General features: G+C 53.9%; 1 non-coding gene across 1 annotated transcript; it reads left to right on the top strand.

The window, feature by feature from the left end:
* Positions 1-1,424: 1,424 nt before the first annotated feature.
* Positions 1,425-1,531, top strand: LOC120868490. Its single transcript, XR_005722234.1, has one exon. It is a non-coding gene; the product is annotated as a U6 spliceosomal RNA (small nuclear RNA).
* Positions 1,532-11,570: the final 10,039 nt, after the last annotated feature.

The following is an 11,570-nucleotide window of genomic DNA, read 5'->3' as shown; positions in this document are numbered from 1 at the left end:
TTTCCCCTGCATTTCCAGTTTCGTTATCAACTAGCTGTTGCTTTATTAACTGGCAGTCTGCACTGCCCGTGACCCAGCACAAAGGCAGGGTTGGCACTGGAATGGGCTTCTGAGCTCCTGGGACTTCTCCTGCTCAAGTCTGGCCATGGTGGGCAGGCCTCTATCGCTCACCCTCTCTGCACCGCTATACCAGTTGGGTGTCCCCTGGGGGGCACCCTGGGCCCTAAAGGGAATGGGCCCAGGGCTGGGATTTTCCCCAGGAAGATGTCCAGAAGCAGGCAGCAGTGCCGGGCAGCAGAGAGCAGGCACCTTGGCTCTTAGATGCTCTCTGGACCACTTCCCTGCTCTCGGCCCAGGTCGATGAGGCTGGGGCTTTGATGGCCACGCAAGAGGTATTGACCGGGATGGGCTGGTCCCTCCCATGGTCTGATCTCCCCCTGCCCCCATCTTAGATCCTCCCGGGCACCTCCCAGTCCAGATGGAAGGATGCTAATGCAGCCTGAGAACTGAGTTGGTACTTCAAGCCAGATCACCCTGCCCCCCACCCTGCTGTCCCTCGGAAAACGGCCTCCTGAGCCAGGTTCTTCCTTCACACAGGCCTTCGAGGAATCAATACCAGCCAGAAAGGTGTTTACTACCCTCCTGATGCCAGCAAGAGCCTTTCTGCTGTTCAAAATCCATTCCCAGAAAGCACGGGGACTGCCTGCGCAAGGCCTGGGTGGGGCCAGGGAGACACCGCTCTGGGCCTAGTGCCACATGCGTGCCTGTGTGACCTTGAGTCTAGGGGGCAACCAGCAGCGGCCCTGGCTTCCTGGGGCTCTCAGGAGGGAAGTGAATGCCCTTGGAGATGACGGGCAGCGGGATCTCCAAGTGGGTGAGGCATCTTCTCGAGCCCACACAGACTCCGTGAGAGCAGCTTCGTCCTTCCACTCAGCTAATATCTCTGTGGGGATGTGACTTTCCACTGTCTCCCTGGGAGATTTAATCAGGAGAAGAACCGAAGAGGAGAGAAAGAGAAAGAACTCCAGCCTCAGATCATAAACATTCTTCCGAAAACAGGCTGAAAACTTGACCTGCTCTCTTTTGCCTCTCCAAATGCTGTGCGCTTTCCATGGCTGGACTCCCATTCCACCTTCTCCAAGCAGCCTCCCCTGGCTGTTCCTGGCCACACTGACCTCCACCTGGAGAGGCTAAGCTCCCAAGTCCAACCTCGCATTTACTCCTGGGCAGACTTCTCTCTGGCTTGTGGGGTGAACCTGGGAGGCCCTGAAGGTCCTTTTCTGCTCACCCAGAGTAGTAAACAGAGCGAGGAATGAACAAGAGATTGACAGGCTGTCCCACCAGACTCTGGTTTCGACAATCACAGTGAAATTTTCTGTTGGGCCTGGGGCACACCAGGTACTCCTCCAGAAAATAGAGTTGGAGTGCTCGCTTCGGCAGCACATATACTAAAATTGGAAGGCTACAGAGAAGATTAGCACGGCCCCTGCCCAAGGATGACACCCAAATTCATGAAGCGTTCCTTTTTTTTTTTTTTTAAAGAAAACAGAGTTGGAGATGGATAGGCTATGGACATCCAAGCTCCCCACACCAAGGCTGTGGTGACTCTGCAGAGATGGGTGAAGTGGGCCTGCCAGGAGAGGTGATACCACTTTCAGAGTCCGTGAGTCAGATGGCTCCAACACTCTGCCAGCTGTGGTGGCTGCCCCCACAAAGCCTAGTTCTGGATTTCCTCCACCATTTAAGGGCCCCAGGTCCTAGGAATTGACTTGGGGTCTCTATAAATAGCACCCATCCCATATTGATCATCTTAAAAACATACAGTATGTTCCAGGCCCACAGAGAGGAGAAAAGTCTAAATATAGTGTCATCCCCAGGAACTGCTGCCTGTCCGAGGTGAGTGGTATAAGCAGCACCTAAGCAAAGGGGTGGTCTGAGGGGGCTGAGAACTGGGAGGTGGGGGTACAGACACAAGGGACCTCTCCATCCCCACACTAGTCCCTCTGCTCCAGCACAGCAGCCAACCCTGCTCAGAAGTTTGGTCCTGCCCCCAGGCCTTTGCACTGGGAGTCTTCTCTTTACAAGACACTGCTGCCCCAGATCTCCTCAGGATTGCTTCTTTCGTGTTACTCAGGTCTCAGTTTAGTCTCGTCCTTCAAGATGCCTTCCCTGACCAGCCAGTCTAGAGTCACTCCCATCTCTCCACCACCTCATCCTGTGTTATTTCCTTTACAGCACTGGTTGGGCTTCCCTGGTGGCTCAGACAGTAAAGAATCTGCCTGCAATGCAGGAGACCTGGGTTCGATCCTTGGGTTGGGAAGATCCCCTGGAAAAGGGAATGACTCCCCACTCCAGTATTCTCGCCTAGAGAATTCCACGGACAGAGGAGCCTGGCAGGCTCCATGGGGTCACAAAAAAGTCAGACACAACTGAACAACTGACCCTTGGGTTGCAAAGAATTGGACACAACTGAGTGACTAACACATATACATAGAGCACCGGTCAAAATCTAAAATTGTCTTTGGTATCTATTTGTTTCATGGTACCCAGCCTGTCTTTTCCAACAGTATGTAAATTTTATGAGAGCAGGTATTATATCTGAATTGTACTGCTTCTAGAATGTTCCCTGGCAGAGATTATGTGTTGGACACCCAAACCAGGTGCTCTCCGACCACCAAAGGCTGAATTCACCCTCAGACCACCACCACAGGCAAGTGTGGGCTGGCGGAGGGCAGTGGGCATTGAAGCCCAGGCTCACTTTGAAGCCCCACCCTCCCGTGACTGTGCCCTGCATCGTCTGGCCTCTCTCCACGGGCTGCCCTGGCTTCATCTTCTCGACTCTGTCTCCTTTGTATATTTAGCCATAGGACTTTTAGCCCAGCCCCTCTACTTCTGGAAACCTGCTCTCGACAACCGCATCTTATCCCCCAGACATCAGCTTGCTGGAACCCTTTTCTCTCCTCAGAGCAAATCTTTCTCTCCTTCCTGTCCCTTGCCCCCAGCAGGAATCACAGTTCCTGCCATCAAAATCACCCTCTCAGAGCTGCATGGGAAGAGTCACTTCACCCTAGGCCTTCCTGACCAGCCCACTGGACAAACCAAGCAACTGAGAACACCATGGGCATGCTTTCACCTCACAGATCTCCTGCCCTCCCTGGGAGGGAGAAGCATCTTCCCCATAAGCTCGCGCATGTGGGCATATCGCACGGACACACACGCCTGCCCGCCCACCCCAGGCCCTCCTACAGCCCCACCTCGAGCCCACCTCCCCCCGGCCAGCTCCCCTCTATCTCCTCCCTCTTAAACCATCAAACTCTTTGAAAGAGCTGTCTACACATGCTCTCTGCACGTCCTCACCTTCTGCTTGCTCCTCAACCTACTCCAGACTGAAATTCCATTCTCACCAATTCATTCATTCATTCATTCATTCATTCAACAACAGACCCAGCACCACATTCGGTGGGTGCCAAGAGGGAAATTTCTGTGTTCAAGGTCACCAGCACCCTCACAGTCTCTCAATCCAATGGACACTCGTTTTTAAATTATGCATTCTTTTTCATCTATCCACGAGCTTCTCAGAATGTATCTTAACTCTCCCTGGCAGAATCAGAAGACTCCCGGGACATGTGCCCTCCATGCTTTCTGTGACACCTCCCACTGCTGGCTCTCCTCCCACCTCTCTGACTGCTCTGTCCCAGCCTCCTCTGCAGACTTCTCCAGCCTCAACTGTTGCAGTGTCTCAGGGCTCTCTGGACTCAACTCTTTTCTCCCACCCTCTTCTCCACATTAGGATTTCCCTGGTACTTCCAAAACTACTGATGCCTGGGCCTCACCTCTAAGTCGAATGAACTAAAATTTCTGGGGGTGGAGCCTAGGCATAGATTGATTTTGTTTAAAAAGCTTTCAAAGTGATGCTAATATCATCAGGGTTGAGAACCACTGGTCTGCATTCTCACTGAACAAAATCTAATTAATACTGCCACGGCCCCAACGACCAGCTTCTGCGGATGATTCCAAGTTTCTGCCTCCAGCCCAAATCTCCTTCCTAGACCCTCCAACTGACTGTAGGGTGTTGGCATCTCCCTGGAGGTACTACAGGTTCAGATCAGGACCCTGAAACATTTATCACCTTCTCCTTGGTTCTACATCAAGCTGATCAACCCAAATTCCACTCGTCCATCCTCCCCTCACAGTGTGATATGGCAGCAGCGAACCTCATTAGTGAGCAACTGAAGCTAGGGGTGGGAGAGTGGCATATCCTTTATTTAACAGGGAAGGAAGTTGGAACACCACAAGTTCTATCACCTGCGGTCATCTCCTTGTCCCTCTCCTTCAGCTGAAAAACTTTTGGCAGAGCCATGGTCTGCACTGGACAGGTAGTACAATGCAAAGCTGTTAGATTGACACCTGGGCTCACACTCAAGTCCCGCTACTTGGTAGGTGTGTGATGATGTGCACGTTACTTAACCTTTCTGGGCCTTCAGTTTCACCATCTGCAAATTGGTCCTTATTATGGTCTCTGCCTCCAGGGTTGATTCAACGATTCAGCAAGATGAGTCTTATAAAGTGCTTAGTGCTGTGCCTGGCTGGCAGAAAGCACTCAGTGAATGTTAGCTATTTTTAGTACCATTACTGAGGATAAATTCCCAATTCCTGAGCGGAGCTCACAAGGGCCCCCGTGACTGTGACCTTGGCTTTAGCTTCCACTCTTCTCTTCCTCATACCATGGGACCCATCGGGTCACTGAACAATTGTACTGTTTCACATCTCTATGGCTAAGCTGCACCTTCCCCACCTAGAAAACTCCTATTCATCCTTCAAAATCCAGCTGGAAAGTTATTTTTGTTAGATAGATACCCTTGACTTTCCTGGCCAAAGATAATCACTCCTCTTTTGAGTGGAGTGGGGATACACTTCTATGGCTGCACATTTTTCCAATAAGCTTCCCAAGGGTCAGCAGGAATCAGCTTCCTATGAACAGAACCGAGACTGCTGTTTACCACTGTCCCAGGCTGGCCCCAGAATTCCTTTCTCCTTGGATTCCCTAAACACCAGCTCCTGTGCTCCCCAACTCCCAGCCTCTCTGGCGCTTCCCACCACTGACTCCAAGTTCCATCTTCATGTTGAGTGAGTCAATCCCAGAAATCTTCCAGAGGACCTTCAAGCACCACAGAGTCAGTACCAAGTCCCCCAAAGGCACAGCAGCTGGCTGCACCACACTGGACTGAATGCTGGCTCTTAGTACCCCAGGGCCAGTTCCCTTTCTGCTCAGATTCTCTGGGATCAGTCCTAGGTCAATTCGGCTCTCAGAAAGTAGATCTCAAGGCATCTTCACCCTGAGTGGGGCCCTCAATCCACTGACTTCCCAGGTGACCTTGGATTAGTCCTTGACCCACTCTCGGCCTCAGTTTCTCCCCACTCTGGCACAATGCGGTGATGATGATAGGGTTGGATTAAAAGTTCACTGAGGCTCATTTCAGCACAGGACTGGACATTCTGGTATAAAAGCTATGTTCCTGACTCTGGCAGTTCTCTGACCCGACCCGACCCTCACTTCTGTGACTGCAGCAATGCTTGAGCTATCAGCCTATGCCACTCTCATCCCACTTTCCAGCTCCATTACCGCCCACTCTCCTGCACCTGCCCAGTTCTAACGGGGAAAGGCTGATGGAGGCAGGAGGGGCCTGGGCTTCTGATGGCGGGGGACTCTGCCACTCAGGGGCCCTGTGGATCCTGAAGGGCTGTGGGAATCAGGGAGGGGGAGACGTGGTGCGGCATGGTGGGCTTATATGTCGTGCCCGTCTCCACCAGAATGTCTAAGCTGTCTGTGGAGGTGCCTGGGGTCTCAGCGGGATGGGAGGAGACAGCTGGGGGAATGGAATACCAGCCCAGAACCCCAAGAGGAGACTGATCCCATCACCCCCACTGGTCTTAAGCACTAAGGAGAGAAGATGACTCCTGCCACAACCTCGGCCATGGCTTCCGGATTCGGCTGTGCGCTGACCTCCAACAGGTGTTTGCAAGGCGGGCCTAAGGCCAGCGCCTGGTCCCCAGCATTCCCCTCACCACGAGCACTCTCCACATATCTAGCCCCCACAAGGTTAGGAACCTCTGCTTCCTCCCAGGGCGCCACCAAAGGTGATCAAATAACAAGTAGAAAACGGCCTTCCGTCAGGGCGCTTGGATCTGCCCTGTCAGAGCGAAGAGGGCAAAGAACTCGCCCGATTCCAGCGCACAGTCTCCCCTGGAGAGAGCCCACGGAGATCCCTCCGCAGCCAGGGCTCACAGAGACCAGATGTGTCCCCGTTAGGGCGTCAAGAAGGCACAGAGCTCTCTTTATGGTCGGAGCGCGCAGAGATAGGACACACGACATACACCTTTTCCTTTCGGGGTGCACAGAGATCTATCCCCGGTCAGGACACGCAGAGATCTCACCCAGAGAGGACAGCCCCGGCGGACTGCTCCGCAGGGCCCAGAAGGAGGGTGCATGGCCCCTTCATTCCCAGCCCTGCTCGGTCAGTTCCCCTGCTCTCTGGAGTCACACTCACTGCGCTCCTAGTCGCTGTTCTGACCTTGGGGTCTCCGGCCTCCGAAATCCGGGTCCCAATCCCAGACCCTCCCCGACTCTGCGCCAGGATCGGCCGGGAAGCCGGGGCCGCAGCTCCCCCTCCCCCGGCCCTCGACAGCGAACTGGGAAACCCGGAAGGAAAGGGAAGGGGAGGGGGCGCGCGCCGGCTAGAGACGCCCCCCCTCCCGGGGATACCCTCCAGCCAGGCTGCTCTGCGCCCCTTCTTCTCCCTCCCCTACCCTCGGGGGCAGAGATGGGGGAGGGAGCCTGCCGGTGAACCCTGGGTTGGGGAGGGGCGCGCAGGGGTTGGAGGCTCCAACCCTCGGGGAGGAAAGTTGGGCGGCGGCAGGCAGAGGGGATTCCGGCCCGGCCGGGGCTGCTGGAGGAAGCGCTCGCTCACCTGCTGGTCCCCCGGCCCGGGTCCCGGGATGGGCGGCAGCGGCTCGGCACGGACTGGCTCGGCGCGGGGCTCCGGGCACCGGGCGCAGGCTCAGCGGCCCCGGGGGCGCGATCCCCGCATCCCACGGGCGCCGCCGCCGTCTCGGCTCCGCCGCTCGGCTCGGGCTCCGGGGCTCGGCGGGCGGCGCGGGCTCGGGCTGGGGGCGGGGTCGGGGGCGGGCCCCGCCTGGGCTCGGCCTGGGGCTTGGGGCCCCAGGCTGGCTCCGCCCCAGAGCGACGAGCTCCGGACTCCGCACGTGGCGCTCCGCCCGCTCTCAGGGTGAAGTCCTGGGCACCGGCCGGGGCGCACACCCCCGCGCTGACCTGGGGGCGCCCCGCCACAGAAAGCGGCCCACGCGGACACGACAGACGCGCGCAGACCCGGCACACGCGAGGGTACACACATAGCCACCCGGAGACGCTTTGCTACAGCCACCTACGCCTACGCGGACAGGCAAACACCCTGGCACACGCGAGGTACACACTCACACATGCTCACTGACTTGGGGACCCTACCACAGCCCTCACCTCTGTGGACACGGACGAACACTGACATTCGCAGACACCCGCTGTCATAGACACACACAGACACCCACACGGACACAGGCAGACATACTGTGACAAACTCAGGGACACCTACGTGACTCAGAGACACACATCCACTGACACACTGACACAGAGACACACACATGGAAAGCCACAGTCTCCTAGAGACGCATGCACACCCACAGCACAGAAGTCTGCACAATGGTGGACACTTACACTGACACGTTGGTACTGACAGAAACACGCCCAGACCAGAAACAACCAACACAACAGACACAACCAGCACGGGGTCACCCACACTGAAACCTGCACACTCACTCCACCCTGTTGCTCTACAGGAGACGTACACCTTGAGACACCCGTAGGCACTCACGTGCTGGCACTGAGACAGACGGTCTCTCACACATGCATGCAAAGACCTGCACACTGACTAGTGCAGTCATTCACACACACAGGCTGACCCACTGGGAGACATACCCAGGAACACACATCCTTGTTCAAAAGAAACAGGCCACCAGTTTTTGCCCACAGGCAAGAAACATCTTTGGAAGGGACGGGTTATTGCCCAGAGTCAACACCGGAGCATGCACGTAAATACACACAGAGATACATAGCCTTTGTCTTCTTCCCCAGCAGCCTTCTAATCTCTCCTGACATTTTTTTTCAACGTTCCTAAATGTAAATAGCGCTTTCAGAGGGCACCCAGGTGCTGTGTTTGGGAGTTTAGAAGCTGTGACTTGCCTCTCCATTTTCGGGATCTTGGAGACATCACCAGGGGGCCATCCTCCATTTGGGACCTGGGTGTGGCACTCCAGGGATCACTGGGTGCCTTACCTATATACTGAGGAGCTATCTGTCCCTACAGAAAGTCAGTCTGTAGGAAAGTTCAGGGCACAGGACCCTTTCTGGCCCTGGGTCTGATAGGGTGGCTGGCGCCAGATAAACCACGTTCCGCCTCCTGCTTCTGGTCCCCTGATGGGTCTCAGGTAGGCCAGCATCTCCCACTAGCGGCCGGAGAAGGAAGTGCAGGCAATGTCAATTTTTAGCACCACCTGACCCCATGCCTCCTAGGTGGGAGGAGAGGGCACCAGAACCTAGGTTCTCCTTGAGGTTTTCCACCAGGCTTCTGGAGCCCCAGAATGAAGATTCAAACTTGCAAACGAACGTCGGGCCAAGAAGGAGACTCAGAAAGGAGGCTGCTGGGGGTGGGGGTGGGCTCAGAGAGACTGCTTCATCTACGTCTAGCAGGGGTGAGCTTCTCGCACTCCTCTTTATGGTGGGCACCTGGATTTTGCTCGCAGGAGAGGTATGCACCCCAGATTTAAACAAGAGCAAAGAAGCTCATTAGAAGAAGGAACAAAAGCTCTTATTTGGTTCGGATTCAGAGATTCAGCAAACATATCTGGTGGTCTGAGAGTGGCGGCAGAGGGCAGGAAAGGTTAATGGACCAGAGAAAGGGCATCTCCCACAAGGAGCCCTTGTCAAGATCTGGGAGACTCCCTTCTCTTTGCCAGGCCCCATTTAATGAAAGCAGGAACATCCAAGGTTTTAAAAACTGTTGCCTTTTTTCTGCTCTTCCCCCTAACTGAGGTTCACAGTTGGGTTAAGGGCTTTGTCGTTGTGCATCCACAGAGGATTCCTTCCCCTCTTGTATTACTTCCTTTTATTTCTCCTCCCTGCTACCACCACCTTGCTGTCAGCTCTCTTCCCACACAGGAGCCCTTCCTTATAGGTAGGTCTTTAAATATGTACACATCTTTGTAAAATATGCAGTATTGTTGTTTGTGCCTATGGATTTTCATATGTGTGTTTACTGCCCCAGCATTTTGTTGTTGTTGTTTTCAGTTCAGTTCAGTTCAGTCGCTCAGTCGTGTCCGACTCTTTGCGACCCCACGAATCGCAGCACGCCAGGCCTCCCTGTCCATCACCAACTCCCGGAGTTCACTCAAACTCACGTCCATCGAGTTGCCGATGCCATCCAGCCATCTTATCCTCTGTCATCCCCTTTTCCTCCTGCCCCCAATCCCTCCCAGCATCAGTCTTTTCCAGTGAGTCATCTCTTTGCATGAGGTGGCCAGAGTACTGGAGTTTCAGCTTTAGCATCATTACTTCTATTGAAACTACATACAGAAAAGGGCACAAACCCGAAGTGTTCAGTGCAAGAGTTGTTTGCCCCTGTTAGTTGAACCCATCCCTATAGCCAGCACACAGGTCAAGAAACCAAACGGCAACAGCACCCCAGATCTCCCCTTCCTGCCCTCTTCCTGTCACCAGCATTTCTCCCCTGGGATTAACTGCTATACTCACAGCCAATTCCCTAGGTGAGTTCTGATATTTATTTAACTAGCATCAGATAGTACAAATGCTTGTGTCTGGTTATTCTGATTAGGTTTGTGAGCTTCATCCCTGTGGCTGCTTGTAGTCATATATATAGTTCATTTGTTCTCATTGCATAGAATTCCACTGTGTGAATACCCCACACTTTATCTACTCTTTGGCTGACGGGCATTTGGTGGTTCTAGCTGGGGGTTACCACGACTAGCAATGCTATGAACATTCCGGGGTGTGAATTTCAGTGGCCATCTGTGTGCATTTCTGCCAGGGGCATACCTGTGAGTGTGCTCACTTTTAGGAGACGCGGCCAAATAGTTTTCCAAAGTGGTTCTACCAACATACTCCACCAGTGGTGAATGTATAGAAAATTCTGGTTCATCTGCATCCTCTAGCACTTGGTATTTTTGTCTTTTTCATTTTAGCCACTTGAGTGGGTGGGAAGAGGTTTCACATTGTGGTTTTAATTGGCATTCCCCTGATGACTAATGAAATGGAGCGTTTTTCATGGTTTATTGGCCATTTGTGTGTATGTGCTTTCCATTTGTATAAAATGGGCATTGTTCTAACTTTCATTCTTTTTCTTATGTTTCTCCCTTAACGCTGTGATTTTGAGCTCTATCCATGTTTTGGTGTGGGCAGCTAGTTCTTGGCTTCTGATAGCTGCAGCATGTTCTGTGTTATGCACCCACCGAGTTTTATTTATCCAGTCCCCTCGAGAGGGATGCTAGGTAGGGTTGAGGATGGAAGAGTAGTAACTGGCTTGTGTTTCTGTTGGCTTCATTCTGCTGATGCCTGAGGCGGGGTGGGGGGAGGTGAAGAAGCAAGCTGATCCAGGGTTCAGAATCCACTGGCACTTAGCACTAGGCATCTTAGAAGGTGGAGGTGCAGGTTGGGGCTAAAAACAGGAGGTGTGGGGGAAAACGGCACACAAAAACCCACAGCCCCAGGCAGATGCCTCCTCCCTACCTCCCCAAGCTAAGGGCCGGTTCTTCCCCATCCACTCAACTGCCTCTGGCTCTGGGGGCGGGCATCTGGCAGGAGTAGGAAGCCTTCCTGTGAGTAAAGGGATCTACTGAGAGCTCTGGTTCTCTCTGCAGGTGCCATAACTCTGGCAAAAGACCGAGGAATTCCGCATTGAGAGAATGACCAGCACAAGAGAAAAGACCTCTGATCCTGGGCACCTACCCAGTCTCGTCCACTGGAAGCCCTGCCGCCTGAGAGCTGTGCTCCCTCCACATGCATTGCCATCTTCTTTCTCCTTTGCCTGTCTCCCCTCTGGAGGCTGGACAAGCTGAGCATTTGCCTGTCCCGTTTTCCCTGTAGCTGGGGCTGGTCACGTGCTTCTCTAACGGCCTGGAGTCATAAGCAAAGCTTTGCTGGGGAAGGATGGATTCTGGGAAAGCATTTCCTCTCCTGATAAAAGAGGACAGGAGCAGTGGGGTGAGCTGTCTTGCTTCTTCCCCTTCCTCCTGCCTTGAACGAGGGCATGATGCTTGGAGCTGATGAAGCCATCATGTGGCCATGCAGGGAAGGCCAGGAGATTTGGAGCCGTTGGCCCCAATGACCAAGATCCCCAGAGCCCACCCCTCATTACTTCCTTTCACCCCTTGTGTAAACAGACGAAACCAGATTCTCTGTTATTTGCAACCAGGTTGTGTTGGACGGGGAGGGGTCTGGAAACCCA

Source organism: Oryx dammah, unplaced genomic scaffold, assembly GCF_014754425.2.
Source record: "Oryx dammah isolate SB20612 unplaced genomic scaffold, SCBI_Odam_1.1 HiC_scaffold_9, whole genome shotgun sequence".
In the NCBI taxonomy this organism is placed as follows: domain Eukaryota; kingdom Metazoa; phylum Chordata; class Mammalia; order Artiodactyla; family Bovidae; genus Oryx; species Oryx dammah.
The sequence above is the reverse complement of the archived record's forward strand: the minus strand, read 5'-3'. Positions and strand labels throughout refer to the sequence as shown.